This window comes from Heteronotia binoei, chromosome 3 (genome assembly GCF_032191835.1).
Source record: "Heteronotia binoei isolate CCM8104 ecotype False Entrance Well chromosome 3, APGP_CSIRO_Hbin_v1, whole genome shotgun sequence".
NCBI lineage: Eukaryota > Metazoa > Chordata > Lepidosauria > Squamata > Gekkonidae > Heteronotia > Heteronotia binoei.
The window spans coordinates 154,858,655-154,884,092 of record NC_083225.1 but is presented as its reverse complement, the minus strand read 5'-3'; the positions used below and the strand labels follow the sequence as shown (position 1 = coordinate 154,884,092).

The 25,438-nt window shown below is 43.4% G+C and overlaps 1 protein-coding gene across 1 annotated transcript in view; it reads left to right on the top strand.

The window, feature by feature from the left end:
- Positions 1-25,438, top strand: part of IGSF11 (immunoglobulin superfamily member 11) — a 240,471-nt gene that overhangs the window by 196,418 nt on the left and 18,615 nt on the right. The gene's annotated exons all lie outside the window — the stretch shown is intronic.

Below are 25,438 nucleotides of genomic sequence, written 5' to 3'. Positions count from 1 at the left end.
CTGACATACACACATACCATTATTATCACAGAAAGTAAATCTAAAACAAATTCAAATGAACATGAACAAGATTGCATCACTCACCCAGTGCTCAAATATAACCAGTGATCTCTGGTTATACTGGTCTAAAGGAGAGAATGTCTCTATTCATGTGCCAGTGTCACTTTCAGTACCATCCTAACCTTAGTTTGCCAACCTCCAAGTGGCACCTGGAGATCTCCCACAATTACAATTGCTCTCCAAATGAGTAAATTCACTCCCCCGGGAGGAAATAATAATAATAATAATCTTTAATTTGTATCCCGCCCTCCCCGCCAAGCAAGCTCAGGGCGGCTCTCATGGCATAACATAGTATGCTACATTTCAGCAGTTAACAAGGTGTATGCAAAACATATTACAGATCATATAAACATATTGTTATCCTACATTAAAAGCATCTAATTTAAACCATCAATTAATTTGGTGCTAATTTCTCGGTGTTGACCATCTCACAGTTGTTCCTTGGCTGCTTTGGAGGGTAAACTCTATAGCATTTTACCCTGATGGGGCCTCTGCCACGTGTGCAGCCTTATGTGTGTGGTGCTCACTCCCCCATCAGATAATCCGGCAGCCTTCAGCCTGGGACAGCTGGTGATACATGGGAATAGCATGGTTTAAAATCCCAGCAACCCCCCCCCCCCCCATACACACACACAATGAATTGCCTAGCAGCTTTGGCCAAAAATGGCTGCTGCCACGAAGGCATTTCCAGCTTATTGGGTTTTGCTTGGTCTGCCCCCCCCCCACACCCATGCACATGGCATCAGACCTGGGGGGATTAGTTCAGCTTGTCTTCCCAGTCTCCTTCCTTGGTGGGGGGGGGAGGCAGGGGGGAGTTTGCAACACCCTGCCACTTTATGTTTTTACCCAGGGGCCTCTGGGACAGCTGGTGCTACATGGGGATAGTATGGTTTAAAATCCCAGCAAACTGCCCCTCCCCCCCCCACACACACACCATGAATTGCCTAGCAGCTTTGGCCAGAAGTGGCTGCTGCCACAAAGGCATCTCCAGTTTCTTGGGTTTTGCTTGGTCTGCCCCCACCCCCACCCCCACACCCATGCACATGTCATCAGACCTGGGAGGATTAGTTCAGCTTGTCTTCCCAGTCTCCTTCCTTGGTGGTGGGGGAGGGCAGGCGGAAGCTTGCAACACCCTGCCACTTTATGTTTTTACCCAGGGACCTAGGCTCATGGTATTGGTGGCAGGAGCAGGTTGGACAAGGGGTTTTCCCCACACCAGCCAGCATGGGAGCATCTCCCCACAGCTGCACCCCTGGCTGTCTAGTCTACTCATGTGGGTTTTCCTCTGCACCCCACTCCCCAGCCCATAGGGCTTTGCAGTGAGGACACAGCAACCTGGAGCTGAACAGCTGCTGTCCTTTATAAAGTTTATCTCTCCAGTACCAGGCATTATGCTTTATGGCACACATGGCCCAGCCTGACAAAGTCGCATTTATAGTAGATGAGTTTGATACCTCTGGTCTAACCTATAATCTAAAACCTCCAACTTTGTAAATATAATGTTTGTCATGTTGTGATGACAAACACTGGTGTGTTACAAGGCTGGTATGTTTCACATACCGGCAGGAATGTATTGGTTTTTAATGGTTTTCTGTATTTTCTAAGGGAGAGACTCCATTTTTTTTTAATCCCAGTAGCCTCTGAAGTACCTTGAAATCTTGAATCTGTGCCCAACGTTGTGTTATCTAATTAAGTCTGTTCTCCTAGCCTCAGTATTTAGAAAAACTTACAAACTACAGCCTTTTCAGTATAACCTGAAACATCTTTTTCTGTCTGCCTACCCTTTCCCCCTTTTTTGTATTTAACATTCAGCCTGATGAAACTTCTGTTTGAGCTCCAAAGCTTGCACTCACTGTTTTGGTGACCTTTTGGGGGGCGTGGTCCCAATAAAAAATCTAGTACATGAATATTGCGTGTGCACTGTGTACTTTCAGGCTGTTAAAGAGAGACTGATTTCCCTCTGTCACTTTCCTTGCCCTTTGGGTCATAAAAGCTTACTGTATTTCTCTCTTCCTTAATTGCTTGCCATAAGGAGCTGCTCAGGAATATCATGGAGTGTAAGCCCTTTCTAATTCAAAATGTCAAAGAAAAGGAGCCTCTGCTATTTCCCCCTTTTCATTTAGGATTTTCTTATTTTACTTATTTCAGTTTGCATCCTAAATCTTTGGATTAACAACTGAAGGTCAGGTTTACTTTAAAGGGGCCTTTATTTGACTCAGATCACAACCTTGTTTATAATCCCAGCATTCTGGGGTATATTTGGGGCTCTGTAAGAAGGAAGAATTGGCAAAAAAAAAATGTTCTCTTTCTTTGTGCCCGTGGCAATCTAGGCATGATCCAGTACAAACACTTGAAAACATTACTGTCATTGGTGCCAAACATTTGAAAAGTACCATGTTTTTAAAAGCTCTTTTTAAAAAAGTTATTTAGGTATGAGTGGAGTCCATAATGCAGCTGACATTTATGTGGCTTCTTTATATTTGAAAGCATTTTTGTGTATTAAAGATGTAACATGAGCTTCAAATAAAGTCATGTCGTTTCCTTCCAATTTGTAGAGGATTTTTTAAAAGCTTTCCCAAGTATTATCGTTTTTAGTTGACATTTTACTGGCTTGTAGTGTGTCATATGGAAAAAACATAGGAACAAAATGGCTGGTCCTTGGGGACATTTTAGATATATAACTGGTAAAATCAGAAAGTGCAAACACTATTCATTTATAGATCTTATTATAGAGAAATTTACTAAAGGATTATGCTAAGAACTTCTTTAGATCTTTGGCATGTAAAGAGATTTAGAAAGTGTCAAGCTATATCTAGATCAGGGTGGGGGAGAAGTAGGGTTGCCAAGTCCAATTCAAGAAATATCTGGGGACTTTGGGGGTGGAACCAGGAGACTTTGGGGGGGGGGTGGAGCCAGGAACAAGGGTGCGACAAGCATAATTGAACTCCAAGGGAATTCTGGCCATCACATTTCAAGGGACAGCATACCTTTTTAAATGTCTTCCTTCCATAGGAAATAATGAAGGATAGGGGCACCTTCTTTTGGGGCTCATAGAATTGGACCTCCTGGTCCAATCGTTTTGAAACTTGAGAGGTACTTTGCAGAGAGGCACTAGATACTATACTGAAAATTCAGTGCCTCTACCTCAAAAAACAGCTTCCCCAGAGCCCCTGAAACCTCCAGATCAATTCCCCATTATACCCTATGAGAATCGATCTCCACATAGGGAATAATGAAGTGCTCAGCAGATGTTTCCCTCCCCCTCCCCCGTTTCTGGCGACTCTGAAGTGAGGGCTTGGCCTCTCTACTCATGAGTTGCTGCCAACTTCTTCCAAGTCACACCGACACCCCATCCCAAGAGGAAGCCTTTCCAGTTGGAGACTGAAGCCTCTGGAGGGGGAAAGGCACATGATGGTGTGGGGGCGGGGCTTCACCCCGCCGGCCAGCTGACTGGGGGTGGGAAGGAGCCTGGGAAAGTGGAAGAACCCCTGCTGGTACCTGGCTGGCAAGCCTAGGGAGAAGGGAGCACATATATTCTATCAGATTAGATCATTCTTGTGAAAGCAACACCCAGGTTCCAGGAAAACCAAAATTTGAGGTCAAGAAGTTGTGTTAAACAAATCTAAAAGCAGAGAAAATGGCAAAGACAATATGAAAAGTGCAGTAGGATAGGAAGCAGAAGGAACTGGATAGCCCCGGAGATGTAGGGAAATCTCTAAGGGTAGGTGAATACAGAAAAATAAGTAGTAAGAAAAACCAAAGAGAAATTATTGCAGAGCTGTACTGGGGAGGGAGATGAGGCAGAAAACTTGATGCAGCTTTCAGGGACCTGCTGCTCAGGTTTGCAGGTGACATAAACATACCTGGGATTAGACTGAAGGACATTTAGGGCTATTGAAAGAGGATAGTGCCCAGAGATAATAGCAGGGCTTTTTGTAGCAAAAGCCCAGCAGGAACTCATATGCATATTAGGCCACACCCCCTGACACCAAGCCAGCCAGAACTGTGTTCCTGTGCATTCCTGTTCAAAAAAAGCAGTGGTGACATCAGGGGGTGTAGCCTAATATGCAAATGAGTTCCTACTGGGCTTTTTCTACCAAAAAAGCCCTGGATAATAGGATATATTTACAAACAGTGGCCTTATAGGAGAACCAAAGTTTTTAGGAAACTGTACTTGTAGTTCAGATATTTCAAAATAGTTCCAGGGAATCATCAATGGGAAGATCAGTACTGAGGCATTGTTCTTACCAATTTGGAGCTTCTTTTGCAATATTCAGATCTAGAGGAGGATTGGGCAAGTTCTTTCCATTCATCTAATTTGTTGCGAAAGCACAATATAGCCAGAACCCCTGCGTATTATCTAAGACATGGGTCCTCAATATTTTCAAGCCTAAAGGCTAGGGCTTTTTTCTTTTTTTTTTTTTGTAGCAGGAGCTCCTTTGCATATTAGGCCACATATCCTTGATGTAGCCAATCCTCCAAGAGTTTACAGGGTTTTTAGTACAGGGCCTACTGTAAGCTCCAGGAGGATTGGCTACATCAGGGGTGTGTGGCCTAATATGCAAAGGAGTTCCTGCTACAAAAAAAGCCCTGCTAAAGGCACCTTTGGAATTCTGACACAAGGTGGTGAATGCAAGTACAAAATGGCTACTCCAGGAGGTGAAGCCAACCACAAAAGTGAAGCCATCCACAAATTGTCAGGGAGTGAAGTCACATAAAACTCGGATAGCAATTCTATCATCTATCTAGAACAAGCCCACTTTCTTCTTTCCTACACTTTCCTACTCAAGTCATTGTTGAACCTTTTTACATAAGTAAAACATTTAAATAATTTTGTTCTTCATGACATCAGCATCCAAAGAGGACCATGGGTGGAACAGAGCTCATGCAACAGAAATTTCCCGCCTCTCCCTCCTTCCAATGCCCACCATGCTGTCTGAAGCACTGTATATGGGAATTGGAGGACCCACCAGCCACAGCACAGTTCCAACAACAGAAACATCTTTCCATAGATGGAAATCAGTTGTTGGAGACAAGCCAATATAATTACCAACAAGAACCTCCTCAGATGGCTGCAGAAACAAAAGACCCATTCAGGAGATGGCTCCCCTGTGCTCCTGGTTCAGCAAAATAATAGAATTCTTGGAGTGTGGAAAAACAACCATCAACATTATAGGATGCACATCTATGGCCTATTAGCCATATTGGCCAATGGAGACCAAATGACTTGTATAGCTGCAGTGCAGTGACTTGCTGAAAGAGCACCCAGAATGTCTAACAAGAATTCTGCAATAAATTTTAAAGGAATGTTCTGATTCAAAAGTGGCTGCATGAAAAATGTTTACAAAATGCTCCTATATTCCCATTAGGAATTTTAAGTTTACCAAAGCATAATTAGATTTCTAGAAGGTGAACAGCAAATGGGATTGATATTTTTTAAAAAAATCCAATTGAATCTGTTAATTTAGAAGAGGGAAGAAATAACCCCCTTCAAAATCAATTGCTTGAAAAAAATATCTGGAAAAAAAATTTTCCTTTCATTTCAAACGGCTACATTTTTAAAAATCATTTTTCATATTCCATAGAAGCATTGTACTCCTCCAATAAAAATTCATGGTACAAAAGCACTTTTTTAATTGGGAGGCATATAGTAGTGTTGGAGTCCTGCAACACTTCTTCAGAAAGACAACTCTATTTTTTTTTCTTTCAGTAAGCTGATTTCTTAAAAATTATATTTATGAATTCCAAAAGCATAAACCTTTTCTCTTGTGTGAATTCCATTGTCAGCATTCTAAAAGTCTCCTTTGTTAATTGAAAGCAGTTAGATTGGAACTCAAGACAAAACAAATGGGAAAAGGTAATTGAGTAAAATTAAGGAAATCCTAGTCTGAATCCTTTCATTTTAAAAAGGATGTGAAGCAGAAAGATGTAAATTTCACTCAAGGTGATATTGACCTGTATCTTTGTGAGTACAAATCTCAGCATATCTTCTAGCTTTCTCATGTATTTAGAAATCTAAAAATGGTGCTTCCAAATCTACATACTTTGACAATAATGTCCAGGCTCAGGGTTAGATTCTATGGCTCACTTTAGCTAACACTGGATGTCTACTAATTCCTTCTTCTGGTTGATGGCGCACCCTACATTATTTTAAGGATTTTACTAACTAAGCAGGTTTTCTGGGATATAGTAGGCTGCAGCAAGAAGGAGTTGGTGGGAATATGTGTTACACAAGCATAGCTTAGGAAGTACTAATGCTTTGGATCCATCTCTCATTCTGTGAGGACCCTTATAATTACAGGTTTCTGTTATATAATGCACCTCTGTGTACAGAAAAGCAGAAACCACCTATAGAGCATCCAGTGTGATAATGGCATATGTGTGACCATTTCACATTGAATACATTGTATACATTGAAAAGCTGCTATTGGTAGAGGGTTATTGTAGGTCTGCCAGAAGTAGAAATAGAAGTGTTCAATTTTCACAACTGTGGGAAGAAAAATACCCTCGGCTCTGCCTGCAGTGGCCCTTCCTCCCTGGACCTTTCTGCCCCCTCCAAGTGGTCTGTACTCTCAGTCTCCTGTAAAAATGCCTAATATGAAGTAGTCCAAAGTTCTGAATGAAGATTCTGGAATACATGAGCCGAAGTAGATTGGAAAGCAACTCAAGTAAGTTCTTCATACCTAAATATTTTTGTCTTTTTTAATGAAAGAATGTAGCTCATTTGAAAATGAGAACTCTTTAGACAATGATTTTCAACATCATGCTCTTCAACTCGTTTCCTGACACCAACTTCATTCTCCTATCTTTCTTCCATCTTATTGGAGTGAAATATGCTTCAAAAGAACCCAGACAGCACAACTTTGTGCCTTCAGGAAGCACCCATTGAGAAACAGCTCCATCAGTAATACTGAGACACATCACTATGAACCTCCCAATGCTTTGTGATTGTCCTCTGCCCCCTTAGCTGCCATTTTGTGTCTGTCTGCATATTCCCATGACAGCCATTTTGTAGTGGCATTCACTGCCTGTTTTAAAAATTCTGAAAGTTCCCACAGGTTCATCAAGATTGGGGACTCCTACCTTAGAGTTATATTTAGAGTTTAGAAGAGCAAAGCGAGGCATTACAGGCCACCCATACTTCACACTACACAGGATGTTGGGGGGGATGGGGTGGGGACCCAGTTCTCCAAAAATGTTGGTTAATATAAATGTAAACCATGAGCATGTTTATTTTATTTTGGTATATGATGTCATGCGTGTGCAGTGAAACAAATGCATAATTCAGGAGAGAGAAAGGGTGAAAGTTGTTCATTTAAATAGCTCAGTGTTTTGTTATTTCTGGATCATCCGTCTCCATTGTGGCAAAGGCAGCTTGGGCTTTTCTGGCCAATCAACGTGGGCACAGAGAGAAGTGCCACCTGAGGCCTCTGGCAGAGTTCCTGGAGAATGCATGTTGACAGCTGAAGGGAGCAAAAATGAATGAGTTGGAAAAGGGAAGGGATTTGTTTCCCCCCCTTCAAACTATGGTCACGTGAACAAAGGTGAATGGTACTGGACAGGACCAATAATTTGATGTTCCAAAGTGAGCTTCCAGTCTTAATGCATCACTATTTTGTATCTTTTTAATATTCATTTTATTTCAGTTCTCTGCTTTTCAAGGTTGGTTTAACAGATTAATTGGTACAGTGTGGTTTCATAAACAATTTGCCTGTGTACTAACAGAAAAAAGCAAGAGCGGTAGAAACTTAAAAGACCAATACATTTTAGATACCTGAAGAAGAGAGCAGTGACTCATGAAATTTTGCCACAAATTTTGTTAGTCTTTAAGGTGCGATTGGACTCTTGGTTATTTTCTCCTGCTACAGACAGACAAACACAGCTACCCATCTTGATCTATTGCCTGTGTACTAAGTGCATGAGACTTATACCTGTAATATATGCATAATCTATAAGGTGCATTTATGGACATATGAAGAGCCCTGAAAATACATACTTTTTTCAGGAAAGATATCAGTATGAGGAAAATGGTCTGCAAATAAAGACTCATGGGTTCAATTTGAATAAAGGAGAAACAAAATTGAAATGGGGATTTTGGGACTGAAACAGCAGGAATGAGAAATTCAAAACCATCCTTACTAATGAGGAAATAATTCAGTACTACTTTTGCTATCTCCTTATTGTACCTCCTCCTTCAGCCCAAATTTCCACCCTCAGATTATGAGGTGCTAAAATCACCACAAAGAGTGTATTTCATCATTCCTCTGTGGTAAATACAGGCACCTCTCCTTCCATCCCCTCAGCAAAGTCGGATGTCTTCCTGCAACCTAAGAGTTCTTCCTCTAACTTAAGGTGCTCTTCCTCTGGCAAGGAGTCCTCTTGCTGGAGGGTGGTATCTTAGGCTGCAGGAAGGCTTTAAATGTTGCTGAGCAAAGTAGAAGAAATATGTGCCAGTGTCTTTGAATGTGGCTCCCCTGGGTGCGGTGAGAGATTTGCTACTTTTGCTTGAATTTCAGAAGTGATGTGAGGGGCTTCTTCCCAGAAAATGTTTACCATACAAAATCAACAATTTATATGTGTAATGACTTTCCTGTATACATTTTATATATACACATTTGAATATCACATTGGCAACTGAATGTGTGTATTAAACTGGAGTTACTGTGCTTAATTGTTGGGACTTCTGTCCTCCTTGAAGGACAGCCATTTACTCAAGATGCTTAATAGGGATTTCTCCTTCCACCCCCCTCTCTTGCATTGATAAAATAAGTCATTCCTCAGATTCTGACCTGAGCTTTTGGGTTAAGGCAGAATGAAAAATTCTTGGTGCTCAAACAGGTAAAATGATGTGCTGACCTGTTCGCATCTTCCCAGGGTTACATGTGAGCACTGATAAAACACTACAAAAGAGAAATCAATGTGACTGTATATACAATGTATCAAAATTGTTTTGCATGATGCATGATGCATAGGAATTCATGAGCACTTCAAGTAAAATACTATACACTAGCATTTTGATGCAGTCATATATCTTATCACATTAAGTCTGCTTTATTGTGATATTTTATCAAAACACATGAGTTTAAGTAATATGGGGGAGAGATGCAGTTAATTTAAACAACTGAAGTCTGTGGCAAACTGTAATACAGTTTTGGAATTCATTTTAGAAATTCCCCTAGTTAAACCAGATTTGTGGGGAGTAAAACACTAGAAAGAGAGAGACTGAATACAAGAATGGAACAAGGGAAATCCATTCATCTCTATTACACAACCACTAGTTTCTTTCTTAAGTCTGTGACAGGTCCCTGCTTGTTAAAAGACAAATCTCTGACTGTGGTTTTAGTATGGCAGTTGATAATGAGGTGTAGTGGTGAGCAGTGTTCCATCTAAGCTGAGTTAACATGAGCTAGCTCACAGATTTTTAGCCTTCAGCTCACACATTTTTGTTTTAGCCCAGGAAGGATGACCCCAGATCACAATAATTTATGCAGTAGCTCACAGCTTTAATGCCAGCAGCTCACAGCTTTAATGCCAGTGACTCACAAAGCAGAATTTTTGTTCACAAGACTGCATTTTAGAAGGAACACTGGTGGTGAGCATGTCAGATTAGGGTTCAAGAGGCCTGGGTTCAAATCCCCACTCTGTTGCAAAATTCAGTGGGTGACCTGGGATCAGGCATTCTGTTTCAGATTAACCTACTTGAAAAGGTTGTTGTGAGGATAAAATGAGGGAGGTATACTGCTTTGAGCTCATGGAGGATGGATGGAATTAATCTATGAAAGATTACTTCCACTGCAATCCAAAACAGAGTTACATCCAGGGGTCATTTTGTAGAAAAATAGGTGGTGGAGCTCATCCAGGGATTGTTATGAAGCTGCACATACTATTCAATGGATAAGGAAGTGGAACTCTCAGGAGGAGGAGGTGGAACTCTCAGAATGGTTCAGGAGCTGTGCTCCTGTGAGCTCCCACTGAATCTGAGGCCTGGTTACACCCTTCTAAGCTATGATAGCAATGTTCTTCTCTGTTTATGTTGTTCTCAACACCACTCACCTCATTTTATGGTTGGGTGCAGTTCAAAATATTTCTCCCTTCACATCAGAGTTGTTTTCCCTTCCAGTGTACCCCTAGTTCACATAATCTATGTAATTGTGTCAGTGATGTCATTGTCTAATGTGGTAGCATCACTGACATCAGCAAAGAAATTCATTCATTGGATGTATTAAAGCAAATAATTACATGTGAAGCTAACAATGTTAAGGAGAGTGAGGGTAAAGAAGAAAATGGTTCCAGGAAGCAGCAGCAGCCAAGGAAAACCAAAAGGACCCCTACATCAAAACAATGCAAATATTCTGTGAGGCAAGGATATTTTTTGGTCCTTAGTTCAGCTGCGTTGAATATTTATTTTATTCACGTATACCCTGCCTTTCTCCCTAACGGGATCCCAAAACAGCTCACATCATTCTCTTCTTTACTTTGTCTGCACAACAACCCTGTGTGACGTAAGTGCGGCTTAGAGAGAGTGATTGGCCCGAGCTTACCCAGCATGCTTCCATGGCATGATGGAGAATTGGAACCTGGGTCTCCCAGGTAATAGTCCAACACTCATAACCACTGTACCACACTGACTCCGATTGATTTCCAAGTGGATATCAAAAGCACAGGCATAGTCAGGCCTACCATCTGTGGAGAGCGGCTGTCACTGTTACAGCTCGCCAGTCTTGTACTTCTGGTTATGACAAATGAGTTGTGGGAAGGAGTCACAACTGGCTCCCTTCGAGCTGGAGGTCCCGGGACTCAGCTCCAAGCCTCCACCTGCTGCTGGACAGAAAATCGGGCTGCTCCCAGGTGCCTCCAGCCAGGTTTTGATTTGTATCCCTCGGAGTGGTTCTTCTAATCCCTGTCAAACTCGCTGTGTGTGCTGTGCTCCTGTTCCAAGGGAGAATAACACCTCCTCCCCCCCCTTTTATTGTTATTTATGATTATGGATTAGTAATGCAGCGGCCAAGAATACTCGAGGCACTTCCAGGCTCCGCAGACTTGCCGACTCGACGGGGCCCCCCGCAAACAAGACGTCAAAGCCCAGATTCTTGCTAAGCGTTCTGGTATTTCAAGTTGATTAATACTCCTCCGCGTGTTTGCTCTCTGCCAGGGCATTCCGGAGCCGGGCAGAAACGGAGTCTCGCCTTCCCCCATCTGTCTTGCCCGCCTTCCTGCCGTCCCGGGAGCCACAGTCGCGCGTACAACGCCGAGCCGCATCTGCTCACCCAACTCCCCACGGGGAAGGTTTCCTCGCGCCCCAGGGGGCCTCTTTGCGCCCCTCCCTCTCCGCCCTCCTTTATTATTGATCATGTTTAAGCCTCGAGTCGTTTCCCTTTATTAGGCAGTTTATCACCGTGTCACTTTTTTTTTTTTTGTCCGGGGAAAGAGAAGGAAAAATTATGCCTCTGTCCATAAATCAGGACCGAGGCCGCCGGGCCACTGATGTGTTTCTTTACGGCTGGGCGAACAGGAAACAGGAACAAGCCCCTTGGTAGGGCCGCCCTGACCCGTGGCGCTCTCTGATTCCGGGAGGCGGCGGATGCAGCGTGTGCTGCCGCGCAGATCCTGGCAGCCGGCCTCTCCCCCGAGAACTGCATTGCTGTGTCAGCGCAAGAGATGCATGTCTCCTCCGTCGCCGCTGCTGACTGCATTTGGCACCGATCCGCAACGCAGTGCATCTCTGCTGACTTGGCTCTGCCGAGTGAATGTGAACAGAGAAGGGCGGGCGGGCTGGGGGAGGCAGTGGCAGCAGCACTTCCTGCCGATTTCAGAGAGGCTTTTGAAGGGAGCGTCCTACCCTTCGGGCTGTGTTGGGTGACAGCTCGTTCTTAATAACGCTGCGGACGGTGTCTCTTATGGGGATGGTCTGTGCGAGTGGGAGGCGATAGGGCTAACCTGGGGGAGGCCAGTGCAGAGGTTAGGCGACTGGGGCCCCAAATCCCATTTTGGCTAAGGGGGGGGGGGGGGGTCAGGGTATACCAGTCACGCCCAGGCTCAGGATCTCTGCGAATGGAGGAAATAACACTTACTTTTAGCACAACTTGTACCCCACCGTTCCTCCAAAGATCTTACAGCACTTTACAGGCACCCGCGCCCTTCCAGTTGAACCTCACAGCTGGCCATCAAGCCTGAAAACTCTGGACTGTTTTGCTGAGCCTGGATAGAGAATCTGGACTTAAATCCAACAGCTCAATCCCTGGAAAAATGGCCCCAGAGCACACTAATTTATGCAGTAGCTCACAACTTCAATTCCAGTAGTTTACAAAGCAAAAATTTTGCTCACAGGACTCTGCAGCTTAGAGGGAACATTGGCTCTAAGTCTTCTTTTTTTTAAAAAAAATGTTGATGTAGAGTCCACAAACAGGGTTTGCAGTTCTCCAGGGAATTCCTCATTTATTCTGTGCAATTTGTGTTGAACTTTATAATCCACCATCTCCCGTCTGACCCAACTTGGCTTCATATGGGGATTGGTGTACTCCCTGTGTTGCCTGGGTGCTGGTCTATCCCAATAGCAGGCCAGGAAGCATCCTAAAGGTCAATGTATATGTTACATTTTTAAAGTATGTACCAAAGAGGAGTTGTGTACCCCTAAAAATGCAAACAGTGAATGGAGCAAGCGCATGTGTCACACAGGTGTGCTTGTCTAACACATATTCAGTGGCAAAGGCAGGTTTTCTATGAAATGACCCTAAGATCCATTGCTACAGTAAGATGGAGAAGTAATCTGCCCAGTGACATCCACTGATCCTGGCAAAGCCCTTTGAAATAAAGGGGATTGTTGTAATTTGTTTCTGGTCTGGTTCTGTTTGAGCAGGGAAATGAGTTTACTGGTTGTAAAAGTGGTCTTGCATATCTAACTGAAAACTTAATTATTAAAGAACTCAATAGCCTCCAAAAGATTATTCTGATTTTAAGTGAATGCATTTTAAACAAATGATTTTAAAGGAATGAATTGTTCATTTAATTCTTGCTGCAAAAGAAGCAGTTATATTCAATACAGCAAAATATTAGTACAAAAGGACTTGTGGACATTTGGAAGGATGTGGGGTGGGTGGGTGGAAGTACTGCCTCCAAAGAAACAGAGAGCACCCCCTTCTAGTGTCAATAATAGTATGCCTTTTGATCAGCATACCCAGGGAAGGAGGCTTCTGCTGGTTAATATGCCTTGCATGATCAGAACTAGCCTTTTTGCACAGAGCAGATAATTCTGGGTCCTGTCAAACTAGGGAGATGTTGCATTGTCCCTTCTCAGCAGGGTCAAGAGGCAGAATGAGCATCAGCTAAATAGTTAGGAAATGGCATCCTTGGTTCATTAAAACATGCAAAGTGTCACTGGATCTTGCCAGTGCAGCTGTTACAAAATGCCTCTGCAGCCAAATGAAAGTGTATGGAACACAAGATCTGTTAAAAAACTCACCACCTTCTCCAGCATAGACCGGTGTCAGATGCATTGAGAGAGAGCTGCCACCTGACATCAGCTAGAGTTCCCGGTGACCAACCATCTGAAAAGCAGAACCGCCAACATAGTAATGGTACAGCACCGTGGAATAGTTTTTAAAAGTTAATTGTATTAATGTTTTATAGACTTATTGTTTTAAATCATGTAAATGACTGTTGTAAGCCGCCCTGAGTCCGCTTGTGGAGAGGGCGGGATAAAAGTCTAATGTAAATAAATAAATTGGAGGGAAGCATTAAACCTCCTATAATGCACCTAATTGTGCAATGCTACACCAAAGAGAAGCGATTAATGCATGCCCCAGAGATTGATGGGGATTGATTAGTTTTATGCCAGCTAATGTCATTCGAGAAGCTATTTTTAGTTCCGTGTACTTTCCTATATTTATACTCTCACTAATAGTACAAAACAACTTTGGTATCTTTATCCTTTAAAATGCAACTGCAGCCTTGGCTTGAGGCTGGAGAAGGAGCCCGAGATGACAAATGAATCGCCGAACCCTGCAGCTAGAAAAATACCAAATTCTGCATTTTGAATGAATTATACATGCAGGCTAATTTACACAACCTTATGTAAACCAAACCCCTTGCTCCCTTGCACATTTCTGGTGCAGATGTTCAATCATTTTTACACATTTCTTTTTAAATTGTGTACTTCTGGGAGGAGATTTGGAATGCACAAACGTTTGCAGGTAGGAAGAGAAAATGACATGTAGCTTAATTCTATACTTTAGAAGTAAGTCCTACTGAGTTTAACAGGACTTACAGCCAAGTGCTCAGAATCTGACCAAGTCCTTACTGAAAGATCCACCCAGACCTTCTATAAGATCTTAAACATTTGTTTTGAAATCTAACAATTTCGGATGCTCTTGTAACCAACAGAAATTGAAGCTTGTTCATTTTTGTTTATTTTATTAAATAAAAACAGCTCAAATTCTCAGGAACAACATGTTACATATAATTACATGTAAAGAAAGCAAATGCTGTACTTTTTAAGAAGAAGGAAACGGCTTTGAAAAAGGGGTAGTTTGAAGCAGAACATCTCTCTTTCTCTCTCTCTCTCTCTGTGTATGTGTATAAGGATCTCTTCCCTACCTATCTTTTCTTTGCTTAAAGATGGCAACTCTGTCAAGTGCTTCAAAATGTGGCAAACATACAGGATTTTGTGATAGAGCCTACACCTGTAATTGAAGGTGTGTCCACAGAAGAGCAGATTATTGTGAAGAGAGGCTGTTGCTTAGAACATAAGCAGTGCGTCCAGTGGCTCACACCCATCAGCACCAAATCAAATCTACTAGTAAAGGAGTTTATGTGCATATGTAGCCAATTACGAGAGCAAACAGGAGGCTCAGAAAGGTGTCAGAGCAGCATCTGAATCTCCTTGTTAGTATGTATGCAATATCTTGAAAGGATTCACCAGCATCTGTCTTATCTAGCTCAACTAAAACTTTTGTCCTCTGAAGTAAGACTAGAAACATTTGAATTGTGGTAAGTCTTATAACAGCGGCCCCATGGCACAGAGTGGTAAAACTGCTGTACTGCAGTCTGAGCTCTCTGCTCATGACCTGAGTTCAATCCTGACGGAAGCTGGGTTCAGGTAGCCTTCCATCCTTCCGAGATCGGTAAAATGAGTGCCCAGCTTGCTGGGGGTAAAGTGCAGATGACTGGGGAAGTGCAGATGGCAAACCACCCTGTAAAAAAAGTCTTCTGTGAAAACGTGATGCAATATCATCCCAGAGTCGGAAATGACTGGTGCTTGCACAGGGGACTACCTTTACCTTTTTAAAAAGTCTCATAATGGCAAGGGATAAAATGGCAGCACCCTGTCTGGTGGGAGCAACTATCTGACGCATTCTTCTCAGCTTTGCGTTCCTCTTCTCAGTGGCAGCTTGGCAAGGAGAATTGGAACATATTTTCCATTATCTGGAAATGGTCTCCAACCCTCCTTCCGAAAATGGCAGAGCAACTCCTTCTTGCAGTGGGAAAGGGCCAGGAGATTGTCTTATCGCTTCTGAGGCCACTAGCAGAATCTGGAGCAGCACGGGTCAATGAGGCTCAGATAACCAGGTCATTCTGTTTTCTTTTGGTCTGGCTCAGGCACAGCCTATCAGCTACAGAAGAGAGAGGTCAGGTAGGAGCAGTGCAGATTTATGAGTAATGGACATGCCTGTCAGGAGAGTCATTGGTAGAGCATCCGATAATCCGCAGGGACCTCTCAGGCTTAAGTGACTCTTAAGTATTAATTGCTGCACATGTCTCCTTATATAGACACCTACATGGCTTGTAACAATGTACAGATATGAAGGTAACTAACAACAGTCCTTGTTTTCCATTTCCCACCCCCTTCCATCTCTAAAGGTTCTTTGTATTAGTTGGGACTTGGGTATTTATTAAATCAGTAATAACAGTGCGTCATTTCGCCCCACATATCTGCTATTGTGCTTTTGCAGTCAGGCACATGAACTGATATATCTAGTTCCTGTTGAATTGGTAGACCTGCTGTGGAAGTGCAGACAACTTGAACAATGAGAAGAAAACACTAGCAAAAAATGTATTAGATTATTTCCACTTTCTTTAAAAGCATCTACAAGAGAGGGGGGAGTCTAGATGAGTCCATGGTGTTGGGGCAAGGGAGGTCAATTCTTTCCTCCCCCATTCCCCTAGGGAATCACTCCCCCCCATTCGAAGTGTCATTAAATCTAGGCAGTCTGCTGACAGAAAGCTTCAAGTACCCCACCCTCACAGGTCTTTTCTTTGCCTCTTCCATATTTGCATGGTAGATCAGAACATTGTTCTTTTCTGTAGCCTTGATGAGCAATGTACTACTGAAAGCCTGCCTGCCTTCCTTCCTTCCTTGGAAAGATCACCTTTCCCCCTCTGAAATGGACAGTTTCCTGGCAGCTTGCTGGCTCATACATAGGCCAGAAGGGATTTGTGGCAGGGACAACATGCTTCTTGCAGTTTGGCTGCCCTTGCTGTGTCAATGTCATTGGTGCTTGGAACTGAATGTCTTTCATGGTGGCTTGTTGGAGGCTATGCTATCAAATTGTGCATCCACTGTATGGGCTCATATATGTGCCAGTCAACTGTTTTTAAGGGGGGGAAATCTTTTATTGGAGCAGGAAAAGCCTGCTTCCCATTTTTGCTGTCAAAACCCACTCATGCCACCTTTTTAGTGAATAAGTCTTCCATGTCACCAGGGGCAATGAAGATAATTTGACCCTTTTAATTTCAGTTGCTGATGAAGTAAACTAGTGCTGTTGTTGTTTTCTGCTTTGGCAACATCCTGATGCCAGCTTCTCATGCTCTCAGCCCTTATGTGTACAAATAGTTCACCAGGTAAAATTGTCCCTGAACTGTAAACAATTAAGACTGAACATAGAGCACTGCATTGGGAAAAAAATATCTCTGCATAGAAATCTGGCATGTCAGGGTGGAAGCTAGTCTAGACCTCTTCTTACTGACAACTGGCTTTGTTCAGATGCTTTCAAAACCTCTACCTAGAGAGTTCCCACAGACACAAATGTGTAAAAAGTTGGTGTTGACCTGGTTTAACCATACGGAGAAGTGCTCCATACCAGTAGTAATTGGGCCACCACATTTACATTGGCTGGAGTCAGAAAACATTGCTGTAAGACCTACGTCCACAGGTTCACTCTGCTCAGAGGGCTTTATGACAGTGGGGGCTGCAGTGCTACCCTCTCCCCGAGGTACTCTCAAACCCTGCCTCCCGAGCTCTTCAGCCATTGATCGTTTGTCCTGCAGCAGTCTGTGCAATTATTAAGGCATTGGAGAGGATTTTTAAACAGAAGGGAAGATAAATTCCATTGGTACATGGTACCAATATAGCAGACTGGGGAAACCAAAATGAAGTTGTCACTGCCAGGTTGCCTGGTGATAGAGGTGGAGAAGCCTGGAACTCATCTTGGGGCAGAAATTGTCACACCACCACACTTCATTCAAATAGAAAACCTCCTAAGAATTCTCTTGGAGAAATTGATGAACCACATGACCCTCTACCCAAGTTACAATACAAAGAAGGGAGATGAACATGAACATATATGAACATATGAAGCTGCCTTATACTGAATCAGACACTTGGTCCATCAAAGTCAGTATTGTCTTCTCAGACTGGCAGCGGCTCTCCAGGGTCTCAAGCTGAGGTTTTTCACACCTATTTGCCTGGACCCTTTTTTGGAGATGCCGGGGATTGAACTTGGGACCTTCTGCTTCCCAAGCAGATGCTCTACCACTGAGCCACCGTCCCTCCCCTAGGGATGTGACCAGGCAGATGCCAAATGTGTATGAGCCTCATTCATCTTGTTACAGTTTTCATTCAGCATCATGGGACACATTTTCCTTGGAGTCATGTACATGGAGACAAAAGGGGACCCAGTATAAGCAGGTTCTGCTTCCTTCTCTGAAAATGTTGTTTAGCACTTTAAAGCATTTTTTTCTCCCAAGATACCCTTTTTTCAAACACTAAAAAAGGCAGTTTGTACTTATGCTTACAAAACATTATGTGTGCTGAACTCGTTGAGTAAGGAGACTTCTTTCATGACATAATTCTGTTAAATTCACTATAATGTCAAATTGAATCTGTAGCCAGGTTTCCAATTACTTCTGTCTTTAGAGAGAGTAAGCCAAGACCCCACTAATTTAACCTTTGCCCAGGGCCCACCAGTATATTAACATCACCCGACTAACATGATCTTTTTGTAAGGAAGTAAGAATGTCATCTTTACAAAATCATACCAATTATCAAATTTTGGACCCTACAGGAGTAAGCAACTGTGAGTTCTGGAGATGTGTTGGCAGGCACATGAATTTAGATTGTCTACAGGCTCCAATAATCTGTCCTTCCCCACAACGTAATTTACTGTATCTCCCCCGGAACTTATTCCAGGGGTGAATCTTCAGCTCCTTCCTTTGGATTTGGACTTTCACCTGGCTTTAGGTTTGGATTGCTGTTGATCTTTTGGGAATTTGAGTGAGACCTTTCTGGGAATCTGTCTGTTTACTGGTCCTAAATATTAGAAGCTTGTAGAGAGTTTCTCTACAAGCTTGTAATATTTAGGACCAGTAAACAGACAAAGTGGCACAGATGGTAAAGCTGCAGTACTGCAGTCTGAACTCTCTGCTCACAACCTGAGTTCAATCCTGGCAGAAGCTGGGTGCAGATAGCCGGCTCCAGGTTGACTCAGCCTTCCATCCTTCTGAGGTTGGTAAAATGAGTACCCAGCTCGGTGGGGGGAAAGTGTAGATGACTGGGGAAGGCAGTGGCAAACCACCCCGTAAAAAGTCTGCTGTGAAAATGTTGTGAAAGCAATGTCACCCCAGAGTCGGAAATGACTGGTGCTTGGACAGGGGACTACCTTTTACTAGAGTGGTTCTCACTGGCTACATGAGATTTATGGACCACCCTTCTCTGTGATGTCTGCCAAATCCTGATGTGAAACCATTTCAGAAGCAGCACTTAAGCCATTTGGTTTGGACATGCGCAGTGTCCAGAGTCAGCTGGGAAGCTTGTCATCTCTATCTATTATCTGTTGCTGTTTTAATTGATGTTATCTGCGCTGAGCATCCAGGATATAGGATGAGATATGAGCCCAACAAAGTAATTGTTCACAAATATGCAATGGTTTCTTATTTTCCAAGGTTAGTTTGTGTCTTCTTAAGCACAGGACTAACAGTCTGGGGAGGCAAACAGGAAGGCGTTAAAAAAAAAAAAAACACCTGAGGAGGGGGCACTGGAGAATGGTCAAATATCAATAATTTTACTACTGTTGTTGCTTTTTAAAAAGAAAGTTCTGGGAATAGCAGGTTTCTGCTGTCTCTTAAAAAAATGTTTCCAAGCCAAAGCAATGATCTGCCAGACGTTTCTCCTACACAAAGGAGAAATGGAATTGCAACATTTATTATTAACTTGGCTGCTGGAGGCTTCAGGGCCAGAATGTGAAGCAATAGAGAGAACCTCACTAACAGGGATTCTTTTTTGCTCAGGTTGTTAGCGACACCCCCTCCCCCGGCCCCAGTTAAGAACAAGATTGCTCCCCTGGCACTAATGTAAGTGAGGAGCCTTCTTCAAGTGCATCCGGTAGCTGGTGCATTACCAAGACTGAGCATCAGAACTGGGCATGCCTGAGATAATTCCAGTCAGTTGTTGCCTTAGGTGAAAAGTGGGCATTTCAAAGGAGAGAATTTAGCTTAGCAGAGGGACATTCCATTTATGAACTTCTTCCCCACACAGACCCCACTGAGCTGAGTGGGACTTCCTTTAACTTCAGTAGATCTTTTGCAGCTGACATTCCTAGGGGACTGTAACCTCATTTTCTGCTTGTCAAGGTTCTTCGATTACTGCTAGACACTTAGGGGCTTCTTCAGATTTTTCTCCATACTATTCTATACAGGAAAAGTGCACATGCATATATTCATGTATATGTGTGATAAAATCCATGTCTATTTTGTCACTTTTTAAAAGAATATCCATATATAAAATTAAGCATTTGTGAAGCAGCTTTGTCATTGCATCAATGTGCATGAGAGTTATATATTGCACCAGGGCTTTTTTGTTTGTTTGTTTTTTTGAGCAGGAATGTACCAGAATGCAGTTTCAGCTGACTTGGCATCAGGGGGTGTGGCCTAATTTGCAAATGAGTTCCTGCTGGGCTTTTTCTACAAAAAAAGCTCTGCATTGAACTATTTTTGTATGTGTTCAGATATCTAGTCTTGCCAAATCTCAGAAGCTAAGCAGCATTGGTCTTGGTTAGTACTTGGATGGGAAACCGCCAAGGAAGTCAAAGATTGCTATGCTGAGGCAGGCAGTGGTAAACCTCTTCTTTTTGTCTCTTGCCTTGAGAACCCTACAGGAATTGTCATAAGTGAATGACTACTTGACAGCACTTCCCACCACTCAGATTTCCTTGGCAGTAGAAATACATTCTATCTATCTATCTATCTATCTATCTATCTATCTATCTATCTATCTATCTATCTATCTATCTATCTATCTATCTATCTATCTATCTATCTATCTATCTATCTATCTATCTATCTATCTATCTATCTATCTATCTATCTATCTATCTATCCATCCATCCATCCATCCATCCATCCATCCATCCATCCATCCATCCATCCATCTATCTATCTATCTATCTATCTATCTATCTATCTATCTATCTATCTATCTATCTATCTATCTATCTATCTATCTATCTATCTATCTATCTATCATCCATCCATCCATCCATGAAATTGACTTATGCTGAATCAGACCATTGGTCCATCAAAGTCCATCAAAGTCAGTATTGTCAACTGATGCTGATTTTTGATTTTATTCATATCCCACTTTCTGTGTCTTTTCCCCTCCTTCACTTAATCCTCACATCAGCTGCCCTGTGAGGGTAGGTTAGGCTGAGAGATTGTGGCAGGCCCAAGGTCACCTGACAGGCTTCCATGGTCCAGTGAGGGATTTGAACCCAGTCATTCCAAGTCCTAGTCTGACACTCTAACCACTACACCACACCATCTCTTAAACTGACTGCAGTTCTCTAAGGCTTCAGAGGGAGGTTTTTCATATCACCTACTGCCTGGTCTTTCTTGTCCTGGAGATGCCACAGATTGAAACTGGGACTTTCTGCACACAAAGTCCCTCCCCTAAAAAATACATGACACTGCCTTATACTGACTCAGCCTATTGGCATATCAAGGTCAGTATTGTCCATTCAGGCTGTCAGGAGCTCTCTCAGAATCTCAGGTGGAAGTCTTTCACATCACCTACCACCTGGCCCTTTTACGTGGAGATGCCAGTGATTGAACCTGGGACTTCTTAAATTTGGCAGCTGTGTCCATTCAAGATGAAGAATGTGGTGGATGACTGGGACATGCAATTGCATCTAAATAGCCCAGAAATATCCCTCAGCATATATATTGGGCTGCTCCCACTGAATCACCCTCTGGGACCAATAGCAGAACCTGCTAATAGCTCCACGTTGCATGAGCTCCACAGAAGCTCTGAACACTGTTGTTGCAGATAAAGTGATTCATTCAGGGTTGATGATTCTCATGATTTTTAGCTTCTGGGAGCCCTCTCTCGGCTTGACTTCGCGAACGAAGATTTAAGAAGGGTGCAATAGTCCACGTCTGCTGCAGGCTCGCTGGTGGCTGACAAGACCAATGCGGGACAGGCAGGTCTGGCCACAGTGGCTGCAGGGAAAAGTCTGATTTAGGGTTGGTGCTGTAGCAGTGCGATTCTTCCTCAATCTCCTTTTGTCCTCAAGACCAGCTATGCGTGCGTTCTCAAAAGAAGAGACAGCCTGGTGGATGGTGTGCCTCCATGCTTTGCGATCTGAGGCTAGGTCAGACCACTGGTGATGGTTGATGCGACAGGTGCCAAGGGATTTCTTCAAGGAGTCCTTGTACCTCTTCTTTGGTGCCCCTCTATTTTGATGGCCGGTGGAGAGTTCGCCATACAGGGCAATCTTGGGAAGGCAGTGGTTTTCCATCCTAGAAATATGCCCTGCCCAGAGCAGCTGCGTCTTCAACAGCAGTGCCTCGATGCTGGTAACCTCCACCCACTAGAGAACTTCACTGTTGGTCACAAAGTCACTCCAGTGGATGTTGAGGATGGTGCGAAGGCAGCGCTGATGAAAGCGCTCAAGGAGTCGCAGGTGATGACGGTATAAAACCCACGATTCGGAGCCGTAGATGAGGGTTGTCATCACAACCACTTTGTAAACATTGATCTTTGTGCCTTTTTTCAGATGCTTGTTGCTCCACACTCTTTTGTGCAGTCGGCCAAAGGCACGGTTTGCCTTTGCCAGCCTGTTGTCAATCTCCTTGTCGATCTTAGCATCTGAGGAGATGATGCACCCCAGGTAGCTGAACTGCTGGACTGTCTTCAGAACTGATTCACCCACAGTGATGCAGGGAGGGTGATAATCTTCCTGGGGTGCAGGTGATAATCTTCCTGGGGAGCCCTACACAGTAGAATTAAAGACTTTTGTGGACCCTCAGAAAGTACAGATGATGGTATTATCAATAATTAGCCTCTGCATAAGGCTTCATAATGACTCCAAGTGTCAGGATCTAATTTTGGACATCCAAAATGCCAATTTGTATAGATAAATAATCTGATACTTCAGAAACTCTTTCTGAATTGGAATCAGTAAGGTTTTTTCCCCTAACCAGGAACCTTATTCTATTTTGAAACCTCATACAATAACATTTATGCAAATGGCTGTGTCTGGGGAACACACTGTGACTATACATAATCAGATGACTCAGAGATGGTTCTGTTGGAGGGAATTTGGCTATTAGATTTAGGGCATTTCCAGTTTCGGGCTCCTTTTATCTCTGTGTTGTGCACAAAGAGGTGCGTATCTAGTGACCTAATATATCTTTTGGGTTTTTAAATTAATGCATTTCCATTTGAGCAAATAGTAAGTGTTTTTCACCGGTTCTGTAAAACAGAATGTTTAGAATTATTGTGACTTGAGCATAATTTTTGCATGGTGAGAAGTATTTGAAAAGACAAAAGTCTCAAAGTGAACATACAAAGTCATCCTTGTCAAAGTTCTCTTGGTAGGTAAGAAAGATGGCATTGGATGACTTCATACAGTCATCAGGACAAAACTACACCACATATTTATGGACACACATAATAACACAGAAAGCTGCCTGATACTGAGTCAGACCATTGGTCTGTTGAATTCAGTACTGTCTACTCTGGCAGAGGATCTACAGCATCTCAGGCGGGGGTTTTGACATCACTTACTTCCTAATCCTTTTCACTGGAGATACCAGGGATTGAATCCGGGAATGTCTGCTTGCAGGACAGATGCCATGCTGCTGAATCATGGCTCCACTCCATATAATTACTTACCAGTTACACTATCACAATGTGCCACAAAAAGAGCACAAATGGGTTGTAGTAGAGGATCAGTGTAGCTTCTGGTTGCTGATGCTTTAAACAAGTGAGCCATGTGCTGCACCTTCCCTGCCCCCCCTCCCCGCCAAAATGATAGAACTCTCATGGCTACTTTGGTACTGGGTGTAGATATTTATAAGGATAAACTTTTAAAACCGGCAAATTCAGAGGAGGTGAGGAGCATCATTCCACAGGATCAAGAGGTCATGCTGTCCCTGGACTAAACCCAAATTAAACTGCTATCAGAATCTTGCTTTCCCAAATGGAGGGAGAAAACAAGCCTCCAACATTTAACTCCCCCCCTCCCCAACCCCAGCTTGCTAAGGAGAGCTTTAGGCTAGCGCTTTCTCTGATGTACTAATTTTCTATATCTGGGGTGAGGAGCTTTAAATCAGAAAGTCATCAAACATACATCCATGGGTGGAACGTGGGGGTGGAGGGTGGAAATGGCCCTAAAAATGCCTCCGATACATCCCACCCCAAGAGGGGAGGAAGGAGAAGCAGCCTGCCTGCTCAGTGAGCTTGGGGTTGCTGCCTCTCTCAAGGCTCAGATGAACTGGGTGCCAACCTTTTGCCACAGGGCTGGCCAGCCCCAGGTGGGGGGAGCATTTGGTTTACCAGGAAAAGTTCTGGTTGCTGTAATGGCCAGTCCACCCCTGCACACATCCTTTCCTCTCACCACCACCGCCCAGACACCTCCAGCTCCAGCCTAGAGAAGCATAACCCGTGGATTCTGTTGAATGGTTATAAACTAGTGCTTAATCATGTTCATGTTTGTCTGTGTAGGACTGTCCAAGCATCCTGATAACGTATCTTCAGGCACACACATCTGTGCATTGTTTTTTGGGATTTTTTTTTTTTTGCTCAGCCTCTTAATTGAAAATGAAAAATAATGTTTTGTTGCACCGTTGTGAGATATGAATGCATATATCAGAGAGACTGTATGAGCCTGCAGGCAGGGACTGTTATGAAATCTTTATTTACTGTAAAGTGCTTAGTTAAGTACTAGAAATAAGAAATGGTGCTGATGGGAGCCTTGGGGAGCCTTGGCTGAAACAATAAGCATGCAGAGCTCCATCACTTTCTCTGCCTTCCCTTTGCTTTCAATGCCTCTGCAGTGCCCATAAGGGTCGAAAACAGCCTGTCCCGACATAAGCAGAGGCACACTCATGCTCCTCCTCCTCTGAAAGCCCTCCTCACCTTTGTGAGGTTCACCTGTCAGGAGCCCTTGCCTGTGCCTTTCCCAGCTGTAGCCCTGCAGGTGCTATTTAGCTTAGCCATAGGAATCTTTCTCTTGCATCCTGTGTGCACCGGGAGGCGCTGACTGCCCTGGATTACTCAAGGCTGCGGGAGGTCTCTGAAATTGGGCCAAGGTGGAAGTGTGGCTGGAGAGGGCTGGAGGCATAGGAGGGAAGGAAAGGGAGGACGCTTAGTGGCTCAGCAGGGAAGAAGTGAAGCCGGTTATCATCTTGGCACATCTACTACAGCTTGTCACTGGATTTTGGCAGTGTGCTAGTCAAAGGTATAGGGGGAGGGGTGTTTCATGATTGGAAGGATATTTTTAAAGACTCCCTCCCCCCTTGATACAGTATTGTCAACATTATTTTTTGGCCATAGTCACATTCAGCTTTTGGGAGATCTTTTCTACCTGGTCTAACTGCTACTAGTTGAAGCAATAAGGGCTTGGAATACAAATCTGCTGATCTCTGACTTTTTTGCTACACTGCTGGGTGGCGGGAGGATTACCAGAGTTGAAAGTGACAAAGAGTTATTGTGAGCCCTGGAAAAATACAATCCCATTTGCACATAGAGACCCCATGTAGCATAGTGGTTAGAGTGTTACACTAGGATCCAGGAGAACCTGGTTGCAATCCCCACTCTGTCTTGGAAGCTTGCTGAGTGACCTTGGGCCAGCCACACACACTCGGCCGAGCCTACACCAGAAGTTTG